The sequence below is a fragment of the Nicotiana sylvestris genome, chromosome 9 (genome assembly GCF_000393655.2).
Source record: "Nicotiana sylvestris chromosome 9, ASM39365v2, whole genome shotgun sequence".
Lineage (NCBI taxonomy): Eukaryota > Viridiplantae > Streptophyta > Magnoliopsida > Solanales > Solanaceae > Nicotiana > Nicotiana sylvestris.
In genome coordinates this window covers 134,403,445-134,430,386 of record NC_091065.1, presented here as the reverse complement: position 1 = coordinate 134,430,386, position 26,942 = coordinate 134,403,445, and the positions used below count along the sequence as shown (strand labels likewise).

Sequence of the window (26,942 nt, the reverse complement as noted above, 5' to 3'; positions counted from 1 at the left end):
TCTCCGAGAGGCAAATCCCGGAGGCTGTGAATATGAGATCTTCTGGAGCGCAAGTAAACCATGAAGGGCATGACATCTTTCAAGGATGCCTCACAGGGCTTGAAGACGGCCCCGACCCAGATGCTTTCTTCATTTTTGAACAAGTAAGTTTTCTGCTTTTTATGGTTGCGCCATTGTTTTAGCTATTCTGAATGTTCTTTCCTCCCTCTTTATAAAGGCTGCGGTGCTCCATAAAAGGGTATTTTCCAAGTCCTGAGACAATCTTGCACGGTGCGAGTCCGAGCTTAAGAAGACTTTGGAGGAGAGGGACGCCATCAAAGCCTTATATGCTAAAAAAGAGTTGGAGATCCACAATCTTTTAGCTGAGTTGACGCGGGTGTGCCAAGATTGAGCCAAGTATGTTGAGAAGGTAAGACAGTTACCGAGAGTTTGTTATGCACTCATTTTATTTGTGGCTAACATCGTTTATTTCGAAGTTCAGTCAGAAAGCCGATGTGGAGTTGCAACTTCGGGAGGAGCTTAAGATAAAAGAAGTCGATGCCCTAGGGTTGAGGCGAGGTATGGATGATCTCGCTTCTGAGAAGGAAATTTTAAAAGAGCAGTTAGCTTCATTTGAACACCAGCTTCGAGGCACGAAAGAGGAGATTCTAGCTGGGGCCTTGAAATCGAGAAGCTTAAAATCAGATCTGTTGCTGAGCTGGCCAAGGCCAAATCTGATGTTGCGGCAATTATGGCTTCGTATCGAGCTGATACCGAGGCAGCTAATGCTTGGGCAAGGGATATCTCTTCTATGGCGGAGGTTAAATTAGCAAGTGCCCTTGACCATGCTAGATGACAATCCCGGAGGATGACCCTCGAGGAAATATATGCTTGCGGCTTCGACCTTTCGACCGATATTGAAGTGGAGAAGGATTTGGAAGAAGTGGCAGCCGCTCTACTTACCGATGAGGTTGATTCATCCAGTGCCGACGAGGATGGGGCTCCCCAAGATGCGACTCCTAAAGATGCAGCTGCTAAGGGCGTGGCCCCAAAGTAGTTTTTAGGTTACTTTTTTTTGTTTCCTTGTAAGCCTTCCTTGTGTAAATATCATCTTTTGGAAATGCGAGGAGGACTCTTATCTCGTCTTTGGCTAGTGCTGGTTTTAACATGGCTTATATTCAACATCGCCTTTATTTATGGAAAACTTCATTTGAATGACCGGTCCGAGGGTTGGTTCGGGGTATTACAAACCCTTAGATCTTTATAATAATTTTTGAGCTGAGTTAAATCAACTCGTTGTTGGCTCGGGATTTTGTGAACCTCGAGTCCGAATCGAAATGAAAGCGGAGTCTTTATCGTCCATTATGCTCTCATATATCGGCCCTTAGGCTCTTACATATCGTCCATTATGCTCTTATATATCGGCCCTTAGGCTCTTATATATCGGTACTTAGTATATCGACCCTTAGGCTCTTAAGTTGGGCTGATTCGGCCTCTTAGAATGGCTAGATAATTTTTCCCTCATTTTGTCTTAAAAGACCTAGTGGAAATTATGCGTTAGCACGTGTTTTTTGCACGCAATAGGTTTTTTCAAAGGTTCAACATATCGGAACCTTATTAATGATTTGTTTGTGTAAACATAATCAAATACCTTTTGAGGTGTTTCCAAGGGCCGATGTTACCGAAACCCTTGTAATTTTTGAGGGATGAATTTATCGAAGCCCTTTGTATTTTGCTTTTGCCGAGGGTAGCCTGATTTAACCGATTTTTACAAAGTGTTTGCAGGCCTTTTAATTTATAGCGAAAGTTGAACGTCTCCGAGCCGCATTATTTAGCTGTAGCCTTTATATGATCGTAGTCTTTTATTTGGCCGTAGCCTTTATATGACCGTAGTCTTTAGTATGGTCGTAGCCTTTAGGTATGCCACTTGGACTTGTTCCCCGATAAGTTTCCGAATTTGTTCGAGAAATTAAACCCCGAGAATATTGGCCTTGGCCTTTGTTTCGAAGGGATGCTTCTTTGAGGTCTTATTAATTCGAATTTCGAGTGCCTCTTTGAGGTCTTATTAATTCGAACTTCGATGGCAGTCCCCGAGTACTTGGGGTGCTTCTATGTTTTAGCTTTTAAGCTGTTTCCTGTAGGATTCTAAGTGTAGAGCTTGTATGAGACACAAAATATTTTTGATGTAACCTGAGTGTTTCTTCAAATAGTCGATACATGCGTACATGTTTAGCTGTCAGGGCTCGACTATTCTATATGGACACGGCTCGTTTGACTGTTTGGCCCATTACAAAGTTTTCCTATCGAGGCCCATTTAGACATGAAATATTTTCCCCAAAAATGTAATATCCGAGGGTGATGCCCCCCAGTATTCGAGGTTGATTGAAAAGAAGCCTTGGATACTTGTTGGCCATTCCTCCGGTAGCATATAGGTGTTGCCTCGTTAAAAACCTTGGTAAAACCCATTTGGGACAAAATCCGAGCTAAGGGAAAAAGAGTGCAACATATGCTCTATAACCTATGACCTTCGTGTAGGAAGGGGCGTTCTCGAGAGCACGAGCCTTTGAGAGCATCCATTGTTCCGAGCCTGTAAGTTCCTTTACCAATGACTCCGAGGTCTTGATGTCCGTGACCATGATATCTCCGAGGACTTTGGCCTGATTTGACGCTACGAAGGCCAAGAAGCTTAGTTGCTCCAACTCCAAAGGAATGCCTTTCTGGAATGAGCTTCGTGTCGTATTACCCCGAAACGTTGACTATTTCCTGCAAATGAATTAAAGTGGTCCTCTGCGCACAAGGGATTTAACCAGTCTTCACTGTCATGAGCAGGTGCATTTTGGGTGCAAGACATATTTTAGCCTGAAATCAAAAAATCTTTGACAAGAAAAAGTGTGAAGAATGATGTGTGTTATCAGAAAACTACTACTAAAATAATCACTATTATCTTTAGCTCCACGGTGGGCACCAAACTGTTTAACTCAAAAAATATGAGTAATAATTAAAGATAGTTTGTGGTTTTAAATGTATGTGATATATTTTAATACTAGTGATTAAACAAGTAATATTGAGCTTAAGTAAGAAGTAATAATGAACCAAATCAATGTTTTCCATATAGTATGGGCCTCGAGCTCGTCTATCCAGGAACCTCGAGGTCATCTAAGACCAAAAAGTATGAATAGAGCAAAGGCAATAAAGCTGAAGAGTAATTGTTGAGCATGTTAAACTATAAAAGAATAAGAATGTTCTATTGTTGTGAATGATCTAATCCCTTACAAAATGATTGGGGTCCCTTTTATATAGGACGGGAAAACCCCAATATAGTACCTTGCTCATAAAGTTAAAGAATCCTATTGGTACAGGTGTATAACGGTCTAGTACGGACCTGTACTATTTCATACAACCCTTATCCTATAATTAATGCCTAGATCCACGTGTCCTTGAGAAATTCCCGCTCTTTCTTGATTGACTTTGAGATTATGCTATCCTTGATGCAACCGTGTTAGGCCTTTGATCAGCTTCCTCGAGGTAGGTGTCCCTTAGCCGGATCTCCCCCATACCTTGAGTCTCCCAGACTCGATCCTATAGCCCGATTTACGATTCCAAAATCATACTCCTCGATTTTGACCGTATACAGATAACTTGTAAACAAACAATTGGGAATTAATAAAAAAGGGGCGGGGCATTCTAATATTTGCATGAAAGGGTAGATAACATGCTTATAGGGTCTACGTGCTTTATTTGCTATTTTGTTTAACTTGCTCTACTTTTGTACACTAATAGAAATCATGTCTATAGGAACCACACACACCTCACCTAATTTGCATAATACTCACTATCTCAAACATGTTAGTAATTGCTATACTTGATTTCTATGTTATTACTATGCATTTAGGCAGCATGCTTATAGAATGTATAAAGTATGCTTTGTCAACCTAGATACCATGCCTATATGACTTCAAATAGTCAATTAGTCAATCGCTTCTATTACTTTTAGTGTGCTGCCCATTTAGATATCATGACTATAGGACAGTAATTTTTTAACCAACTACTTTTCTTGTCTTCATTACACTACCCCGCCTAGATGACATGCCTATAGGAGTAGAGTGTTATAAAATCAAAGAATAGTTGTTAATCGTTAGAAATCCTGCTTATAGGATGTTGTTACTCGCATAAGACGCCTATTTATAAAACCAACACTCATAATTCTGAGCTTGCAAACAGTTTACTTCCTCCTCGCCTAAGCCATTTAGAACAATACATATACAATGCTGGAATTCAGAATCACTTAGAAACCATGCCTAGTTTGTTTCGAATGTGAAGTCCTGTTTGTTTCGAATGTCACCTAGTTTTATCCTTTGAGCAACCTAAGTTGAGTCTAGAACCACCCATAATAGGTCCAAAGCCTCTTGGACCATAGGTATGGGACGTGTAGTGCACGCATAGGATATGGTTTAGAATTGAATTAGAGCGCCTTTAGGTACAACTTCAATATAGTAATTGGGTAGCAGGAGATGATAGTCTGTGCTCGCTGAATAATATGGGCAACCCCTACCTTGAGGGAGTTGCGAAGTATTATTTATCTTGCACGGGGGTGATCCTTTAGGGAAAAAAAGTAGGACCCTCCCCCCCTTTTCTTTATATGCTTGTTATATACACTTAGTCATTTAATATAAAGCAATGCGATTGTACACTTGTAATCTTTAAGATTTGTACTGATTGTTTATTCTTATGTGTTATAATGAGAGTCTTCAATTTTTATATTTTTCTTTGCTTATTTGATCACCTAGCTTAATTACATAATTCACATAGTTTAATATTCATCCGAGACCCACAATTGTGGACTTCGAAGAGTGTCTAATACTTTCCTTTTGAGGTAATCTGAACCCTTACCCGATCTTTGGTGGTGTTGACTATTCAAACAGAGTTATTTGTAAAATAGGTGCTCTAATGCACCTTAAAATCCTTAGGTGGTGACACTTCTCTTTTAATTCCATTTAAAAGAGTTATCACACGTCGAAACCCGCTTTCAACAGAAAACAGGATGCGACAATATGCATAGGGCCAAATATACCCTCCGTCCACCTATTGCACTAAAATTTCTCCCAACATTTTTTTTTCGGCTCAAGTCCACCCTTATGACTGACAATTCATTTCCAAAAAAACAAATAATTTTTCAATAATGATTTAGAACCTTCTCATTCGCCGAATTTAAAACACTTGTCCCCATTAAAACGACCCACCCATATGTACCTATTTTCGAAATAATCCGCCCCAAACCAAAAATCTAACAGAAAAAAAGGGAACCCCCACCCTCATGGAACTCTTCTTCTTTCTTTTCTAAGTGCCTCTTCTTCAAATTAGGGTTCTTCAAAGAAAGAAAAGTTGTGTCAATGGTTGCAATGAAACTTTTAGCTATCAATCAGTAGAGAATTACAAATTTGGACATAAATATACATCCACAAATCACTAAATACCCTCTAAAATTTTAGATCTGAATTTTTAACAAGCTTTGAAGCTTAGCTTGAATGGCGGGCAGTTTGTTCCTTGCGTTTTCGAGCAACTAAGATAGTAGATAAACTTGACATTTGCTTCAAATAATAACAATCAGCAAGTTCCAAGCAATAATTTCGAGTTTGAAAACCAAGCTCTCCCAACAACTATGACAATTTCAAGCCACAAATTTGACCCACCAAAGATCCTAATCACTAGAATGATCAAGGAAAGTTTTAAGCACTAAAACTTTTCAATTCAATAAGGGGACATCGATTCTCAATTTTACCAATGAACCCAGTTGCATTTTCAAATGCTCATACCATTGAAATTCGAAAACTCATAAACAAAGCATGAACTCAAGTGTATTTGATCAAATAGCGATACTATCTTTTTACTTAATTTTCTAATTTTTGTTTTGTTTTTGATTTGGTAATAAAAATTAGGCGCTTCAGGCCGAGTTAGTGCAGTTTGAGGCGGGTTAGTTTGAAAATGGGTACATATGGGTCAGTCTTTGTAATGGGAATAAGTGTTTTGGCCAATGAGAAGCTGCCACGTCATTATTAAATTAATAAATATTTTTTGGTGGAAATGGTTGTTAGTCATAAGGGTAGGCTTGAGCCGAAAATAAAACGTCGGGGGCAATTTTAGTACAATAGATGGACGGAGGATATATTTAGCCCTAAGTCTATAGTTCAGGGGTAATTTTGACCCTTTTTCAAAGTAATTTTTACATTAAATAAATTTTTAAAGTTTGGTAAAACAGGTTGTGAATAATGGAGTACCAAAACTGATTGATGCATGCTTGTACGTACCATATGTTAATTTGTCACCAAGTTCCATTTTGCAACAGGACGTATGTATTTTCACTAAAATGTATATTACTCCTCAATCCTTACACACACTCTCTAAAGAGCTGTGAAAATAAAAAAGGCAGTCTGCATTATTTTTGTTTTGTTTTCTACCGACAAAAATACATTTTCTTTTTCCTTGTTTATCATAATACCACTATATTCGGCGGCGATCTTGCGATCAAATCTCAGTAACGCTTCTATCGGCTTTTGTATAAATGGAAAAAAGCTTTTGGCTTTGTGAATTTTTAGAAATAGAAGGTGTTTGTTTGGTTGGGGAAATGTAGGTGGTGTAATTTTTGGGACATGTGGTTAGCTATTCTTTAGGTCCATGGATGTGTCAGTTTAATTAACAGCTGCTCTTCTTTGCCTTCTTCCTTTTAAATTTCAAGTGATGCTAATCTAAGCTAAAAGATTGCATCTTTTCTCTGTTTTTCAAAAAAAAAATATTCTTCTTTCAATGCAATTTGAGGTGTTTATTCAAAATGGAGGCTAAGTTTGGGGGAAAGTTTTGGCACTTGTATGGGAAAAGAAGTATGAAATGGATTTAAATGATTAGAAGTGGGCTGGTGATTTGTTTACAGCTGCTCCACTGAGTTCTGTGCCGTTTGATTGCCAGAGCAAACAACAGTTATCTACTGCTGGAGTAATCTCCAATACCTTATCATCTGGTTCTGATGAAATGGCATCGGGAACGGGAAGGAAGGAATTGGAGAAACGGAGGAGGTCCGTTGTGGTAAGTGAAGATGATGAGCTAATTGATGAAGTTGCATCGCTTAATTTGAAGCTTGGTGGGCAGCTGTATCCGATAATGTAAAGGGAGGAAGAGGAAAAATGGCAAGGCAAGAGTGGGAAGAAGAGTAAAGTTGCTGGGGCTTCTTCCAATCGTGCAATATGCCAAGTTGAGGATTGTCAAGCTGATTTGAGCAACGCTAAGGATTATCATCGACAACATAAAGTGTGTGATGTGCATTCTAAAGTAGCTAGAGCTTTGGTCGAAAATGTTATACAAAGGTTTTGTCAGTAGTGCAGCAGGTTAGGTTTCAACTGGACTTTCTTTGATTATGTTTAGCTGTAGGAGCCTATTTAGTATTTCTAGAATTACGACTTAGGGTTACCTTGACTCATTGAATTTTTTAACAACAAAAAATAGATGGTAGTTGGTAGCACTATCCCGTTGCATAACTGTTCTATGTTTGATGTAATGTGTCCTGATCAGTTAAACTTTAATTATCCAAATATGTGTTGTGTCTGTTGAAACTGATTGCGTTTTGGTTGTATTGATTACTTTTGGGAAGGTTTCATGTTTTGCAAGAGTTTGATGAGGGGAAGCGGAGTTGTCGTAGGCGTTTAGTAGGTCACAACAAACGGAGAAGGAATCCACATCCGGAAAATGTAGCTAATGGAGCCTCCATGAATTATGAGCGGGGTAGTAACTACTTATTAATTAGTCTGCTGAGGATACTAGTGAATATACACTGTAAGTGTCTAGCCAAACCACACTTAACTTTGCAGTGCATTTATTTCACCGCAGAGAATGCGTTCAGCCAAATTACTTTAGTTATTAGCGATATTGTAAGGAATCTTATAGATTGCATCAAGTGTGATGGTCAAAGTGCTATCATGCACATTCTGGTGCAAACACTATGATGAAATGATGCACATTATTTCTTTTCCTGTTCATAGTGACAACTTGATTGATACACTGAGTATTCCCTGATCACCAGTTGTATCTCTTACCCTCTGCATCTCTCTGTACTTGTAACTGTCTGTGGCTAATGCTTTATTGGCGGGAGACTTGTCCTTGTCTAATTACATTTTTTGTTTGATTAGTTTAAACATCTGAACTGTTCCTACGTCTAGTTTAAAAATCAGAACAGTTCTTACTTCCTAGTTTAGATGTTGCATGTTGCATTCAAGAAGGGATTAGCAACTCAATTTTAATGCATTGGGACATGAAAATAAAACATGTGTGCAAGTTATCTATAAATAAAGTACCTAGCGTAGTACAGCTGTGACCCATCTATCCAGTGTCAAGCCCACCCCTGACTGCCATTATTGTTGGAAAGTATTCCTGATTAGAACTATCCATAAAGAGGTGACTTCTTTTCTTAAAATTAGAATAATTGTGTTATGACATTATATACGGTCAAAACCGCGTTCGTCCATTGTTTGACCAATCAAGGTTGAAACATGGCAGGATAAAGCTCGAGCTCGGGTTGTATCAAACCAAGGCGCAAAATTAGATCGCCGAGCTCGTAACTCAGAGACCGAGCTGGACCGAGATCAAGCAAGATCGAGACCGAGCATGATCGAGGGAAACTTACCGAGCTAAATAACGAAAAGTCAAAATATCCGCAATCGGTCGAGGATCACGACTGAAATCTCGGCACGTATCAAGAAGAGGCCGATTAATAAGCAAATCATGAGATTTTTTTACCTTGTATAGAATTGTACCAAAAGTACAATACCCCAACTATATAAAGGGGAGTTCTGATCATTTGTAAGATACATTGTAACACGCAAAAAGAAGCAATATACTGATCATTTCTAGTTCTTATCATCTTGTTGTTCAATTCTAACTCTAGTTGAGACATTTCTTGGCTCGAGAGTGATCAAACTCAAAGGCTAAAGCTGTTCAATTTTGTGGTTTGCGTTTATTTCATTATCATTAATTTCAATATTAATCTTTCTTAATTTGTATCGAGTTATATCACGTATCCTTAAAATCGCGTACAAATTTAATTATTATCCAATTTTAAGGGTAAACAGACATCTTGTAGCGGAAGATCGTGGGTTAACTAGCACAGAATTAGACATAAAGTAAATAGAGAAGAAAAAAATAACACTAGGATTTAACGAAGTTCGGCTAAGCCTAATCATCGGGACAGAAGCAGAAATAGTTTTTCACTATGAATGAGAAGAATTGTACAATATAATGGTTCCTTAGTTACAACCCCTATATATATATTCCAAGAAGTTCCTAAATCAACAAGGCATGATTCCCCAAACCCACATGGAAAATGGTTTTCCCTAAATACAAGGACAATAGGTTTTCCAATCCCAAATCTATTAGAACAATGAGTTTCCCAAACCTATAGGGATAATGAATTTCCTAAAAACACAAGGAAAAAATTCAAGACACAAACAACACATATCAATCTGGAGACTTGGAATTTTTTTGAGGCTCATGCACAAGTAGATTGTAGGTCGATGTTAGTACTTGCTATGCATTCATTAAAGGGAGCTTCTGAACACTTATTTGTTTAGAGTATATGAAAGACATTATTTCTTATTCTTGCATGGTGGTATTGTATTAGTGGTCATGATTGTCTCCTCGTTTGGATGCTTTATCATGTCCAAGAATAACTTCCACCTGTGACTTGTTCGAAGTTAACCTGAATTAGAATTACAACTGAAAAAGAGAGGAATTATGTATATGTTTCCATTCAGATCTGCTGATCTGAAATCGGGAAAACCTATCTCATGAGAAGCTTTTGGATGAGAAAGTGAGCTTCTCTTTTAAGATCCATAAAATACAAACAAAGACAGAAAGACATAAAGACTTACTTCTGATACTGTTGCAATAGTTTTCTACTTTACTTACCTTTCTCAAATACCTTAGAACTCAAGACTCTTCTCATAAACCTTTAAAGAAAATGATGAAATATTACTTAATGAAGCTCCATTTTAGAAGAAAGGTTCTTTTGACCTTCCGAATTTGGTTTTAAATTAAGACATTGCCCAATTAACCTGCAATGAAAAGCATTTTACCTTCTCAATAAAAGAAAAAAAGAAGAAGAAAAATAAAGAGAAAAAGGGTTTCCCAGTTGAACCGGAGCAGAGGAATCAATAAGAACCGCAGTTAGTATCTAAAAGGGTTTCCCGATATCCTGAGTTAATACCGTTGGGAGGTTATTGGCGTATTGATGTGGACGATGTATGCATGGAACCTTTAACTGATGATAACCCTCTAATATTGAGCTTTGCATGATGCAGTTGGGATGTGTTGATTAGATTGGGGGTGTATTTTGAAAGTGAGTTTTAGTAAATCCCTACAAGCATTTAGGTCCTATAGAAATATTGCTAATACATGCAGCCACATAATTGTTGCCTTTACTTTTTTGAGATTTGTGTTTAAGTTTTGATGAGTTACTTCCTGGCTTCTCCTGTTTGGGTTAATGCAGCCAATAACGCAGATCAATCTGAAGATCAGGATCTACTATCCCATATGCTGAGAAACCTAGCTAGTCTGGCTAGTACAACTAATGAGAGGAATGTGCCTGGCTTGTTGTCTGCATCTCCGGATCGGTAAAACACAGGGACATCTGGGTGGTTTTGTATAAAGGTTTGGAACTGATTTAAACGTTTGGTATTGAACATGATCTATTCATCTTTTAACTGCCTTGATTTGCAGGACTCTCCTCAGCCAACTGGGCAATGCTTGAGTAAACCTGCACCAGAAGTGAGAGATAAGAGAATGGACACGAATGGTGTTGATTGTGAGATTCCACAAAATTGGTGTACCCCACAACCCGAGTATATGTACCACAGAAAAGAAAGCTTACCTAGCAATGCAAATATTTCAGCAACTTCACTTGCAGGGGTGAAACTAAGTAACATTGATTTGAATAACAACTATGACAATCCTCAAGATGGTATCAGAAAGCTGTATTATCCTGATGCTAAGCTGCATTATCCTGATGCAACTGTGAACCTAGGTAATGGGTCTCCTGGTTGTCCTCTATGGTTATGTCAAGAACCTCACAAGTCAAGCCCCACAAAGATAAGTGAGAATTCGGGTTCCACCTCAAACCATTCACCATCTAATTCCAGCGGAGAGGCTCAGGTATAGTTCTCTATAATTTTGATATGCATTTTGTTCAGTTGATCGTGCCATGGAAAAAACCTCTTTTAGAAATGCAGGGTAAGGCTGCGTACAATAGACCTTTGTGGTCCGACTTTTTCCCGTACCCTATGCTAACGGGAGTTTAGTGCACCGGACTGCCCATTTTGTTCAGTTGTAGGTCAGGGGGCGAGGAGCAAGGGCGGCAGAGGGTGTAAGGATTACATAAGGTTGATAATTTGATCCTGCAGCATAGGGACATTGACGGGTAAGTCGATGGAGTTGGGGAAAATTCTCCAGAAGAGGAGGATTAATATAGCAAGTGTCCAGGAGACTAGATGGGGGGTAGGAAGGCTCGAGATGTTAATGGGTATAAGCTCTTGTATTCGAGGGGTGTTGGAGGCAAGAACGGGGTAGGCATTTTAGTTGATAGGGACCTTAGGGAGTTAGTGGTGGATGTCAGGAGAGTGAATGATAGGCTGTTGATTATTAAGCTAGTGGTTAATGGGTTCACTTTTAATGTGATTAGTGCTTACGCGCCTCAATCGGGACTGAGCGAGGAGGTCAAAAGGCACTTCTGGGAGGATTTGGACGAAGTTGTGCGTGGTATCCCGCACTCCGAGAAGATTTTCATAGGGGTGACTTTAATGGTCATGTTGGGGAGACGAATAGGGGTTATGATGAGGTGCATGACGAGTTCTGTTTCGGGGCTAGGAATGAGGGTCGTACTTCGTTGTTGGAGTTTTCTAAAGCTTTTGACTTGGTGCTAGCTAACACGGGTTTTCAGATGAGGGAGGATCACCTGGTCACTTTCCGGAGTAGGGTTGCCACAACTCAGATTGATTATCTTCTCCTTAGAAAAGGTGATAGGGGCCTGCGTAAGGATTGCAAAGTTATCCCGACTGAGTGTCTACCGACACAACATAGGCTCCTAGTAATGGATTTGGAGGTCAAGAGAGTACGGAAGAAGAGAGCGGTGTATGGACAACCTAAGATCAAGTGGGAAGCCTTGATTAAGGTAAATGCTCAGGAGTTGGGGGAGACGCTGTTGGCTGTGGGGGCCTGGAGGATCAGTGGGGATGCGAGTAGTATGTGGACCATGACAACAAACTGCATTAAGGTAGTTGCTAGGGAGGTGTTAGGGGTCTCAAAGGGTTACTCGAAGGGACTGTTGGTAGAATGAGGAGGTCCAAGGAAAAGTCGAAGCTAAGAAAGTGGCGTATCTGAAGCTAGCAGGGTGCACGGATGAGGAAGAGCGGAGGTTGTATAGGGAGTGCTATAAGAAGGCAAGGAGAAAGGCGAAACTCGCGATTACGGTGGCCAAGACTGCAGCTTTTGAAAGATTGTATGCGCCATGGTGCATGTTATTTGCTGATAACATAGTACTGATTGACAAGACGCGAGGGGGTGTTAACGCTAGGTTGGAAGTTTGGAGACAGACGCTGGAATCTAAAGGTTTCAAGTTGAGTAGGTCAAAAACTGAATACTTGGAGTGAAAGTTCAGTGAGAAAAGGCATGAAGAAGAAGTAGAAGTAAAGATTGATACTCAAGTCATTCCCACAAGAGATAGTTTCAAGTATCTTGGGTCTATAATCCAAGGCAACGAGAAAATTGACGAGGATGTTACTCACCGCACTGGAGTGGGTTGGATGAGATGGAGGCTAACTTTGGGGGTTTGATGTGATAAGAATGTACCACGTAGACTTAAGGGCAAATTATACAGGGTGGTGGTTAGACCAGCTATGTTGTATGGAGCTGAGTGTTAGCCCGTCAAGAAGTCCCATGTCCAAAAGATGAGCGTACCAGAAATGAGGATGTTGAGATGGATGTGTGGTCATACCAGAAAAAATAAATTATTAGGGATAAGGTGGGAGTGGCATCCGTGGAAGCCAAGTTACGGGAATCAAGGTTGCATTGGTTTGGGTATGTGAAGAGGAGAGATATAGATGCCACGGTCAGGAGGTGTGGGAGGTTAACCATAGCGGGCTTGAGGAAGGGCGAGGATAGGCCTAAGAAGTATTGGGGAGAGGTGATTAGGCAGGACATGTCGGTGCTTCACCTAACCGAGGACATGACTAGCGATAGGAAGGTGTGGAGGTCGAGGATTAAGGTGGTGAGTTGACAGGTAGTTGCGAGTTTTGCATAGGTTCACCAGTAGTACTAGTAATATTCTTGCTGTGAGTTGAAAGTGACTTCCTTCTAGTTTGTTATTGTATCTGGTACTTTGTAACCACGTCCTTCGTTTTTGTAAATTGCTAGTAGGATTGTTGCTATCTGATTGTTACTATTTGATGCTACTTTTTCTCCCTTTTACTGGATATTGTTGCTCCCTGATGGTTATTACTTGATGCTACTTTTTCTCCTCTTTGCTTATCGCCTTTCTCCCCCCTCTTTCCTCCTCTTCTTCTCCCCTATTCTTTCTTTCCAGTTTTTCTTGAGCCGAGAGTCTATCAGAAATAGCCTCTCTACCTCTTCAGGTATGGGTAAGGTCTGTGCACTCACTACCCTTCCGAGATCCCACCTTGGGATTATACTGGGTATGATGTTGTTGTTGTTGTTGTTGGCTTGCATGCTTTTGTAGGACACTGCCAGAACTTTATTTCTTCTAAAAGTACATCAGATTTATTCCTCCTCCTTTAATGTATTTGCAGCTGCAACTTCTATGTTGTATTTTTTGTTGTTGGATCTTTTCCATGTTTTGTTTTCAATAGTTAGGAGCAGTTGTTCTATATGCTTATGAACAAAGAGTAATTGCAGCATTACTATTTTCATTAAAAGAGTAAGAGGGTGTTTGGATTGGCTTAAAAGCTGGTCAAACCAGCTTAAAAGCAATTTTTGGCTAGTTGTTGCATTTGGCAAATGTAAAAATAGCTTTTAAGCCAAGTGCTTTTAAGCTAAAAACAAGCCAAAAGCAATAAGTTGGGTGATTCCAACTTATTTTTTTCAGCTTAAAAGCTATTTAGCTTTGGTCAATTAATTTACTTATTACTACTTACATTTTTTTAAAAATTTTCAAATACCCTGGCCCTAGCTCTACTTTCTTTCTTCCAGCTCTCTTCCTATTGCTACTTCCTCTCCTTCATAAGAAGCACTTCTCGGCCATGGCCTGTAACTTTTTTCTCTTTGTATCTTGCAATACTATCATTGATTAGATCATGCCTCCCAAGGTTTTCCTTCGTCATAGAAATTTTATCCAGAAACTTGCATTCATTAAAGAAAAGTAGAACGATTATTTGTTTTTTTTCTTTTTTTTGGGGGGTGGGGGTGGGTATGCTACATGGTCAAAGTCAAATTCATGGGTCGTTCTAATCTTGGATACCTATGATCCCAAGCTTTTTTGAACGTTAAGGGGAAATCTGTGATGCAATTTTTGAACAAGTTTTTTTTTTCTCCAAAATATTTGAACGAACTTCATGTTGGGAGATTCTTTTCTTTCTTCAGGTTGCTTTTCAGTTAGATTACGAAAATGCAGCAAAACCTTTTACATAGCAGTTAACCCCAGATTCTTTTGCTAGTTTCCATTTTTACTGGTATATGTTATTTAAATTGAAGGAACACGTTAATCTAAACATATTAGATAGTGCGTAAATCGTAAAACGAGAACTTACTTGTTCTTCGTGAAGCGGAAGCGATAACGAATTGAACTGCGGCAGGAATCACTGGTCGGTAGTAGTTGTCACGGTGTGTTGGAGCAACTCTCTATTCCACAGTCTAAACCCTAACCGAAATTGAGAGAGAAGAGCATAGAAAAATACTGCAGAAAAGTATTTTTAATGTACACACTAAGTGTACTTATATAGAGAATATTAGGGTTAACTAATAACCCTATTGGGCCTTAAAGCACCCCTTATGGGTGGACCCAATTTTCCTACATCTCTCACTCACACATAATGGGAGTGCTCATCTAATATGAGAAACACATTCTCATCTCCTCAATCATTCATACAGGGAAGTAGACCGTGCGACCAGCATACTGTGAGAGCTAAGTGCTATATATCTGTTAGGAGTATATAGCCTCTCGTCGAGTGCAAACCTGCAAGTAGATCATAAAGTATGCAGTACCCTAGATCATGTAAATCACATTTGATATAGTCTCAAAATCTCATAGATCATTATTTCTTGTATTCACAATTATAACTCATAAGTTATAATTGGTGCACCAGTGAATACAAATAAATGAGATTCCATCAATGATCTTCCTCTTCTCACGATTCCCTTAACATTAGTATGACTGCTTTTCTAGTTATGCTCCGCTAGATCGAATCTGTGTCCATGGTCTTTTGGAAACACACTAAGATAACTAACATCACACTAAGTGTCAAGTATCTGATCAGAGTCTCTAAGGGTACAAAATCTTGAGCCATCATAAAGCTACAGGTCTCACACAACAATAAGTTGAGAATGGACTTATGTTAACCCAATTGGTCGACATTAGCACACATGGTATGAACATGTGCTACAACATTTTCTCCCTTTTCCCAAGGAGCATATGTCTTTATCTCATAAAGAATGCTGTACATATGATATTTAGACGCCATAAGTATCTAAATTTGAGTTCTTTGATCCACAATATCATTTTTAACTCACATCTGACTCACAAAGTAGACTAGGTGAACATTTTTCACCCTAATGACCTTATGTCATTGTTTAAGCGACATTCTAATTTTAAGCGAATAGCTCTCAAATTATCCTTATGATAATTTTGCTTAAAATCATGTCTCATCTCCTCACATCACTAAGATAAGGAGGCGGTTTCCTGTGTGAGAAGGCCAACCTCATGTCTACTCAACATACTTAAGAAATGAACAAAGAATGTACATAACATTCAACAATAAAAATATATATGTATGTAAATCAACTTTATTGATAATCAAAGAACATCAGTTTGAGAACACGGGAAAATAAATAACAAAATAAAGTATCTCAGAGTCTACGCAAGCCTTGAGACCTAGTGTGTCTCACAAATGCATCTCTAGACTGGTCAATGGATCTGCTAACATATCTTTTGTAGACACATACTTCACATTCAATACCTTGCGTCTAACCATGTCCCTCGCATAGTTATACTTGATATCTATATGTTTGGTTTTACAATGAAACTTTGGGTCCTTGGTGGAGGATATTGCACCCTCACTGTCACAGTAGACTAATACTGGTTCAGTATTTTCAGCAATATCCAACAAGTGCTCCAAGAACTTTTTCAACCAAACAGCTTCTTGTGTTGCTAATGCGAGAGCCACATATTCAGCTTCCATCGTAGATAGTGATACACATGATTGTTTCTTACTACTCCATGATATGGCCCCATCACTGAGTAAGAATGCATATCCTGAGGTAGACTTTCTCTCGTCTAGATCTCCTCCATGGTCAGCATCATTGTATCCAACTAATCGTAGATCCTTGCCGCCTTGATAACAAAGGGCATAATCAGCAGTTCCCTTCAGATATCTCATGATCCTCTTTACTGCTTGCCAATGTGCTAAACCTGGGTTGGTCTGATATCTACTTAACAAGCCAACTGTTTGACATATATCAGGTCTAGTGCACACCATAGCATACATTAGACTTCCGACTGTGCTCTTATAAGGAACTCGGCTCATTATTTGTCTCCTCAGGAGTCTTAGGACACATCTGACTTCCAAAGGTATGGCCTTTACTGATAGGAGTTTCAACTGGGCTACTATTTTGCATATTAAATCGTTCAAGAACTTTTCTAATGTAATTCTCTTGTGAGAGATACAATAGTTTCTTTGGACGATCTCTTGAAATCTTAACTCCAAGAATATATGCAGCTTCACCCAAATCTTTTATCTCAAATTGGGATGATAACCATGACTTTATCTCGGTTATAAACTCCTTATCATTTCCAGCTATAAGTATGTCATCTACATACAATGTTAAAATCACAAGCTTGTTTCTTGATCTCTTGGTATAAACGCAATGGTCTTCATCCATCATGGTAAAACCATTGGATACAAGAACATTTTGAAAGCATATATACCACTGCCTTGAAGATTGTTTGAGGCCATAAATAGACTTCAAAAGTCTACAAACCTTTTGTTCGTGGCCCTTTTCAATGAAACACTCAGGTTGTTCCATATAGATTTCTTCATCTAGTTCTCCATTGAGAAAGGCAGTCTTTACATCCATTTGATGTATTTCAAGATCCAGGCTTGCAACAATAGCTAGAACCAGGCGAATAGAGGTAAATCGTACAGCAGGCGAGAAAGTCTCTTCGTAGTCTATTCCTTTCTGTTGTGTATACCTTTTCGCCACCAGTCGAGCCTTAAATCTCTCAACTGTGCCATCAGCCTTGAGCTTAATTTTGAGAACCCATTTGCTCCCAATTGTTTTGCGTCTTTCAGGGAGGTCAACTAGTTCCCAAACTTTGTTGACTCTCATAGACTCCAATTCATCTTCAATTGTTTTTGTCCATTTATCCTTAGAAGGGAATGAGAGATCCTCTTTTATATTTTTAGGCTCATTTTCTTCTTGTAGGAGCATCATAAATAGTTCTTCGCCTTCAACATCAAATCGTCGGCAGGGAATCTTTTTACGAGAACCACGTTTTACTTGTGATTCATCATTGTTCCCATTTGGATCAATGTTGCTCCCACTCGGATCAAGATCATTCATCCTGCTCCCACTTGGAACAAGATCTGTGACCATCTCGCTCCCACTTGGAATAAGATCCATTTGGTCACTTCCACTAAAAGTAGAAGGATTACTCTCATTCGCATCTGATGATGAAGGAGGTCTTTGAGAGAAACTAATTCACCATCTTCTAAAATTCTCCCACTCGAATTAAGTGATCCTTGTACTTCTTGATCCATTATCTCAAATAAGGTTAGGTCTTGACCTACCTCTCCCTTCTTAGGGAACTTATCCTCTAAGAATGTGACATCGCGTGATTCAAATCAGTTACACTCCCATTGTCTTGCTGACCTATAAACACATAACCCTTTGAGGTTTCAGAGTATCTTATAAAGATACTTTTCTTTCCCCTCGGGCCCAATTTGCCATATTTGTGAGAGGAATCATGTGTATAGGCAGCACAACCCCAAGGTCTTAATACACTTAGGTCAGGTTGTCTTCCAGTCCATAACTCATATGGAGTGGTAGTAACTGATTTTGTTGGCACTCGGTTAAGTACAAAGGTAGCAGTAAGCAAAGCATCACCCCAGTAACTAATTGGGAGGTTAGCTTGTACCATCATTGACCTAACCATTTCTAGGAGCGTTTTGTTTCTTCTCTCCGCAACACCATTTTGTTGTGGAGTATTTGGGATAGTCAACTGATGAACTATTCCCTTTTCATCACATAAATTATTAAACTGAGTTGATAAATATTCACGACCACGATCAGTTTGAAGAGCTTTTATCTTCTTGTCTAATTGATTTTTCACTAAGCTCATATAGCTTTTGAAGCAACTTATTGCTTCTGATTTGTGGGAAATCTAATAAACATAACTGAAACGGGTAAAGTCATCAATAAATGTGATGAAATAATTTGCTCCATGCCTAGCCCTAACATTCATAGGCCCACAGATGGCCGAATGGACTAATTGCAAAGGATATTCGGCTCTAATCGCCTGACCAAAAGGTTTTCTTGCAGATTTTCCAGCTAGACAATTTTCACAAGTGGACAATTCCACATGTTCAATGCTGGAAAGCAAACCTTGTTTTGCTAACCTTTGCATTCTTTGTTGGCCAATATGACCAAGTCTAGTATGCCATATGTTTACATCACTATCATATTTATGTGAAGAAACAAACATAGAAAAACTATATTATTAAATGAATCATAATCCAAATCCATAATAATTAAACCTCCGGTCACATGACCAAAACCAAATAAAGTTGAACCAAAAGTCAACTTGGCAGAATTGTCATGACAAAACAAGTCAAATCCTAACTTAAGCAAAACTGAAACTGAAATAACATTCCGGCGAATTGTTGGTGCAAAGAGAACATCGTGTAGTATTAGGTCTCGACCACCACGTATGACTAACTTGCATGTACCGATCCCTTCAACAACAACTTTATTGTTGTTGCCTACATATATCCACTTTACTCCACGTGGAACTCGCCGAAATTCAACAAAGGCACTGCGTTCCTAGGCTATGTGGTCTGTTGCTCCTGAGTCTACAATCCACAAAGGATTAGATTCGGTTAGAAAAACAGAACTAGAAACACAAAGTTCACTAATTCAGACATTATGAAATACCTTTCTAGGAGGCTCAGAGCAATCTCTAGCATAGTGACCCTTCTTGTCACAATTATAGCATTTCACTTTAGCAACTTTCACAGGTTTGGGACGTCTGTTCTTGCCTTTTTCAGTCTTTGCTCTTTTAGTAGGCTGAACTTGAGGTGGCCCTCTCTTTTTTCCCCAGTTCATTTTCTTTGAATCACTCTTGGTTTTGGAGGTTGTTGCCATGTGCAACTCAGCTATTGGTTTTGCAGCCTCAAGTCGTTCCTCCTCTAACCCAAGGTGTCTCCGGACATCTTCTAGAGTTGTGATTCGCTCATTATGGGTCAAATGCATTTTCATATGATCCCAAGAACTAGGTATAGAGCGTATGACAACTTGAATTTGTTGTTCACCAGTCAACACATGACCAGCATCTTTCAACTCCCTGATCATATTTGTCATTTGACTCAGATGTGTTTTCATTGAATGTTCTGGGCGTTTCTTATATGAGTTAAATTTGATAAATAAGGATCTCAGCTTTGTAGTGGAACAGGTACCAAACCTTTCTCAAAACATTCCAAATATCCATAGCTCTTTGGTGATCCTTAAACTCCCTTAGAATGTCATCATCTAAGGTGCTCAACAACGTAATGCGAGCAATGAAGTTCTTTTTCTTCCAACTGTCATAGGCTTCACACTCACGCCTATGCTGAGCAGTGTTGCCTTCCTAAGGCTCATTCATGACATTGTTGATGGCCTCCAGAGCCTCTTGCTCCTCTAGCACATACTGGACTTTCAAGCTCCAGGTTTCATAATTGTCACCATTGAGTTTCAACCCTTTGTTGAGCTCAGCAACAATGTTTTTCGAAGCAATTCATTCTTTAACAAAATAAAAAATTAAAATGAGGATCATGAAAAAAAAACGCAAGGCACGATGTTCTACATACATACATATTATGACACTAAGCATCAATTGATTAAGTTAATAAACACATATATTAATTATGGAGTCGAAAGTTCACTATGTTCCCAATCATCGTCCAAGAATTAAAATATGATGAAAATTAACCTATTCAATTATCTAGCTAAGTGTCTTAATCACGTTTAAGACAACATAATTATCTATCATGATTTTACAATTCCACGTAGATTATAAGTTAACAAATAACTTATATTAGCATGTAAATAAAATTAATATCAAACTAATTAACATTTATTACATGCTATACAAATTCACGTAAATTTTACTTTAATGTTAAACTAATTAACATATTATACATGTTGAACAAATTAACAAGTATTGTTAATATTAAACTAATTAATATTTATTTCATGCTAAATAAATTAACATAAAGCATGTGTTAAACTAATTAACCAAAGTAATGTTAAAAAAATTAACATTTCAATTATGTTAAATAAATTAACATTTTAAAGCATGTTAAACAAATTAACAAATAAATATAATGTTAAACAAATTAACATTTTAAAGCATGTTAAAAAAATTAACAAATAAATTTAATGTTAAACAAATTAACATTACAAGCAATTGAGATAATAAAACAATTATAGTTTCATTAAAAGAATACAAATACTAAATTTATATTCTAAAAATTAAGTCCATATGACTAATTTTATAATCTGAAATTTATTAAAAAAAATTACAGAATTAAATTTAAAATTTTATTTAGGCCATTAGCCTACAATAAAATTAAACAAGGCATATAAAAGTGAGCCTTTAGCCGATGACATGTAATTTATAAAAAACAGAACTTTAAGTAATTTTGTAAAAATCTGGAATTTACTTACAAAACTCTTTCCATTAGCCCATCTAGAAAATTAAAGAGAATGTTACAATGGGCCTTTAGCCCAAAGTTGATGTCTGCCAACTTTAAAGAAAAATGTAGCCCGATTAGCTACTTAAGCCCAACAGCTTTTGTAGCCCTACATATTTCCTTTTAATAAGACTACTAGTGTAAAAGAAAATTGATATGACAATAGAGAAAGAAACATAATAAGCTTCTTCTTCCTTTAACAAATTACCGCCGTCAGCTTCTTCTTTCCTTTTTTTTTTTTTTTTAACTCATATTTCTCTAGGGTTTTTAGAAAGAGAGAAGACTAATTTCTCTTCTTCCTCTTTGCCATTTCGCCGCTGCCACCATTACAGCTATCTTAAATAAAGTGAAACCTTTGTTTCTTCTTCTTCTTTTCTTTGTCATGGCCATGAGAGCACAAAGATCTCTTCCTTTTTTTTTAATGAAGAAATTAGTCTATGCTATTAGCATTTAAAAGAAAGAGAAACTACTCCTTTGCCATGGATCGGCCGCCACCGTTAATGGAGCACAAAGCTCCATCAACGGAGTACGTTAGTACCTTCTGTTCGCGGCGACTGAGTGTCGCTTCTCAATGGAGATCGACAATGGCCGATATTGGTGTTTAAGCAGCGACCGGTAGTTTTGTTCTTGAAAACTGATTTCCTTAATGCTAGATTAAGAACAAATAATATAAATACTGATTCTCAACTTTATTCTAAATCAGTGTTTAAATTAATTTGTTATCTCTATTTGTACGGTGTAGATAAAAAAACACAGTTCAAGATTCACACAGAAAATCAGAACAGTTCTATAATTTTCGGACCAGAAAATCAGCCGCCTATGGCTCTGATACCAACGAAGGAACATGTTAATCTAAAACATATTAGATAGCGTGTAAATTGTAAAACGAGAACTTACTTGTTCTTCGTGAAGCGGAAGCAAAAATGAATTGAACCGCGGTTGGAATCATTGGTCGGTGGTAGTTGTCACGGTGTGTTGGAGCCATTCCTATTCCACAAATATTATTTTTAATGTAGACACTAAGTCTACTTATATAGAGAATATCAAGATTAACTAATAATCCTATTGGGCCTTAAAGCGTCCCTTATGGGTGGACTCAATTTTCCTACATAAATAAATAATTTGTACTTATTGAAAATAATCATAGCTAATTAATTTGGAACATAAACTGAGTTGATACATAAATTAATTTTGTATTTTAATCACTTCAAAATTGATATCTTGCAATGATCAACTCTTTTGGGTTAACAATTTTAAGGGCATTTAAGTTATTTAACAAAAAAAGTGTCTATCAGCACTTTTGCTTAAAAGCTAATTTTTTTTCAGCTAATCCAAACGGGCTCTAAATGCAGCATTATCATTGTTTGTGCTTTCAGGTTTTGCAACCCCCTCCTTTGTTGAACTTTTTGTTGGCTGGATGACACTAAAATCATCTTTTTCAAGAAATAGCAGAAAGCGACATCCCACTTGCATCGGTTTCTGTTTGAATAGGTGCACTGCAAGGTTCTTTCAGATTTAAGAGAATAAAAATATATGAGAAAAAGAGCATTTTGTCCATCCAGCAAAGCAGTGGCATGCCAGCAAACATGACATGGTCTACCTGCAGCACATTGAATCATAGATCATACATAGATATCTAGCTTGAAAGTGGTCTCTTAGTTGCAATCAGTTTTAAATCTACACTAGCAATCAACTTCATGTTGCACCAACAGCTAGGCGTGCATGCGCTCATTTGTTGACTACGGCCCCTTTTTCAATCTTTACTGTCGCAGCCATTGTCTGTAACAGAAAGTGCTCATAGTCACCCGTTGAGACTTACAAATGCTCCATCATTTTACACCATTCATTTTCATCCTACATAACTCAAGGTTCTCTATGCAGTAAAAGTCAGTCCCTTGAAGAAAATTTGGTTCATCTGTATCTTGATACTAGATGAGGGGTATATATATTGGACAGTTGGCTGTTATCCTTTTTAGTGGTAGCTATAGATGCAGAAAAGAAATGTTCCATGAGTTAGATTCTGAATACTTGATAGTCACATGGAAAAAAGATGATTTGCCTCTTACTATACCTCTTGGCTAATTTTCAGAGCCGCACAGATCGAATTGTCTTTAAACTCTTTGGGAAAGATCCGACTGATTTTCCTACAACCTTGCGAAAACAGGTACTTTAGTACTCTTGCTATAATATAGCATGCAGTTACAACTTTCTATATTTTTCTTTCATCTCAACATGCAACCGAATATTATATCTTTCTGAACAATTTGCAGATTCTGGATTGGTTAGCACACAGCCCTACAGATATTGAAAGCTACATTAGACCTGGATTCATCATATTGACAATATATCTTCGGATGGATAAATCCAGATGGGAGGAGGTAACTTATTTTTATTTTCAGAATGTGTTCCATTATTTTTGTGGGAAGAAGAAATGCAGCTACTTACAAATAAATAAAGATATTAGCCTGAGTTAGTTATTTTCATGTTTAAGGTAGCACTGCCATGGCCATAGGCTCTTGGCTATGCAGGCACACCGACTGCCTTCCACTTAAACTCTATCTATATAATATAATGAATTACAAATATAAATTTATAGTAAATTTGCACCTATTCCCACAAGGGAACAGTAAGTTCACTGGAAGTCAACAGCCACTGACTTGGATTCCTGGATCCACCTCTGGTCACAGCATACATAGGTAACCTCAAATGAAACTTAAAAATTAAGAATGTGATGTTGGATTGCCATCAGGGACTGTTTCTTCTTATCTGCTACTGATTGTATTACCCACAAACTGTTCTTTAGCTAGTTCATGCTGTTAATGTTTTGGACTAATAAATATATCACCTAATAGTTCTCTTTTTGCAGCTTTATTGTGATCTTAGATCTGGTTTGACAAAACTTCTCAATGCATCCACCGATTCATTTTGGAAAACTGGATGGGTTTATACTAGAGTGCAGCATCGTGTGGCATTTATATTTAATGGTATATTATGAGTCCTTTGTCATGTTCTTGCTTGGCATTTATATTTAATGGTATATTATGAGTCCTTTGTCATGTTCTTGCTTGGTTTTTGTTCTGTTATTATGTTGCTATCTTCAATTAATAGCTATGCCTCAGACAGGAAAACTGAGTGTGTTTGTTTTCTACTACAGGGCAGGTTGTTCTGGATACTCCCTTGCCATTTAAAAGTCATAGAAACTGTAGGATATCAATCATCAAACCACTTGCAACTTCTGGCTCCGAGGGAGTTCAGTTTTTGGTAAAAGGCTTTAACCTATCTCGACCAATTACAAGGTACTTAGCAGACATTGAAATTGTCATCCTAGCTAATTAGACCATCTTTAGCTAATGAACTTATTCTGTGTGATATCCACGTCCCCATAGGTTACTATGTGCCATGGAAGGGAAATATCTTGTGCAAGGTAGTTGTGCTGATATGATGGGAGAAGGTGATTCTTATATGGAGCATGAAGTGATCCAGTCCCTTGGCTTTCCTTGTATTATGCCAAATATTACTGGCAGGGGGTTCATCGAGGTGCAATTATTTTTCTTTTCCTTAGTCCCTATAACTGTTAATGTATCTTCGTGTCTCCCCTTTTGAGCCGTGGTTTACGTTGGATGGAGTTCGATGCCTCCTTATTTACTGCTTTGCCGAAAAACTTAGTTTTATGCTCTGCATCATTTACTGAAGAAATTCAAGGTAAGGATCTGCTTCTGGTTCTTATTATGTGGCAAAGGAAGTGTAGACATGGATTGATGAACACTCATTTATGTTTCGTTTTTAATTTTAATGAATAATCTTCTTATTTGTAACTCATATAACTTGGAAATTATCATATCATCTTTACAGGAAATTGTTGGGACCCCTCATTATATACCATGTGTTACTTTTCATGTGATGAATACTCATTTAGATGAGTTTAATTGAGTGAAGTAAAACCTTTACACCAATTGCTACTTCTCCTTAAAGGGATGTCTGCTAGTCTTTATTCTGTTCTGAAATGTAGGTTGCATGCTTTGGCTAGGTTGAAGACCATGGTCTTTGCAGCAGCTTCTTCCCTTTTATAGTTGCAGAGAAAGACGTTTGTTCCGAAATTCGTACCCTGGAGAGCATTATTGAGGCTGCTGAAACAGCTGATGGTTTCCTGGGAGCAACTGAAGAGTTACAAGCTAGGGGACCAAGCTTTGGACTTTATACATGAGATGGGTTGGCTGCTTCATCGAAGTCACTTGCAATTTAGACTTGGTTCTGGTTCCAACTTGATTCTCTTCCCTTTTGAACGGTTCAAGCAGCTTATTGAGTTCTCTGTTGACCATGCCTGGTGTGCTTTTGTGGAAAAACTGTTAAGTATTTTCTTCAACGGCATTGTAGATGTAGGACAACACTCATCACTGGACATAGCTTTGCGGGAGCTTGGGGTCCTTCACAGAGCTGTAAGGGGAAACAGAAGGTCCATGGTAGAAATGCTGTTGAGATACTGTCATCACAGAGTACTTGATAAATCAGGGGTAGAAAAGAAACAAGGTCATGGTGGCTACTTATTTAGACCTGATTCGGATGGTCCTGGGGATTTGACTCCACTTCATATAGTTGCTAGTCAGGACGGATGCGAGAGTCTTTTGGAGGCATTAACTGACGATCCAGGACAGGTATATCTTCATGTATTATGTGCTTTTTCCTGTAGTTATGTTGATAATTGACAGTCCCATTAACTTAGAGAGGAGAAAAAGTATATGTTGAGAAAAGTGAAAATGAATTATGGCCTTCTCTTAGACTTTTACTTTCTGAAGTAAAATTTGTTTCTCTAACCAGCATCAATTGTCAAATGATAGTTTTGTCCGTTTGATGACTAAATTGGAGGCACTGATATATGTACAAGGAGTCAATGTTTGTGGCACATAACTGCTGTTCTTTTTATCTTTTTGTTTCCCTATTTTTCAAGGTATTGAGTATTGTTTCCTTCTGATTGGAATTGAAGCATGGAGAAGTGCCCGTGACAGTACTGGATTGGCACCCAATGATTAGGCATCCCTGCGAGGTCATTACTCCTACATTCATGTCATCCAGAAGAAAATTAATGAGAATTCATGTGGTGGACATGTTGTTGTCAATATCCCTGGTACTTCGTTGAATAGCAGCTTCAAACATAAACTAGAAGACAATCAAAAGTTGGTAAAAGTTGTGAGCTTACAAACCGAGAAGCCTTTAAGCTCACCAATTCAAAGACATTGCAGACAGTGCGAGCAGAAATTCCCATATGGAAACATAGGAAAAACAAGAGTTGCAATATACAGGCTGGCAATGCTCTCAATGGTAGCCGTTGCTGCCACATGCGTGTGTGTAGCTTTGCTGTTCAAAAGCTCACCAGAGGTTCTTTATGTGTTCAAACCGTTTAGGTGGGAGCAGCTGAAATATGGTTCCAGCTAATACTACTGTCATGGTTGTACAAGAGTGTAGAGATACCCATGATTTTTTCTTTTCTCCCCTTGTTCTTAATGGATGTAATACTCAAATGTATATTTATTTTCACTACTCCATTGGTAGGTAACATATGAGAGGAGCTCTTACTACAGTTGGTATTATTTTTTACGTGTGGATAGTTAGAATAGCAGTGACGACTGGGATTGTAGATTGCATCGGCCAGTTTGAGCCGAAGTATTTAAGTTCAATCATATAGAATTTTATGCAAACTGATTGCTGACAGCATTTCAGCAAACAAATTTTCTGCTTAATTTTTCCTTCCAATTCCAA

General features: G+C 38.1%; 1 pseudogene; it reads left to right on the top strand.

Annotated features, from left to right (window-relative positions):
• Window positions 1–32: 32 nt before the first annotated feature.
• On the top strand, window positions 33–26,942 carry LOC104221248 (squamosa promoter-binding-like protein 1; annotated as a pseudogene).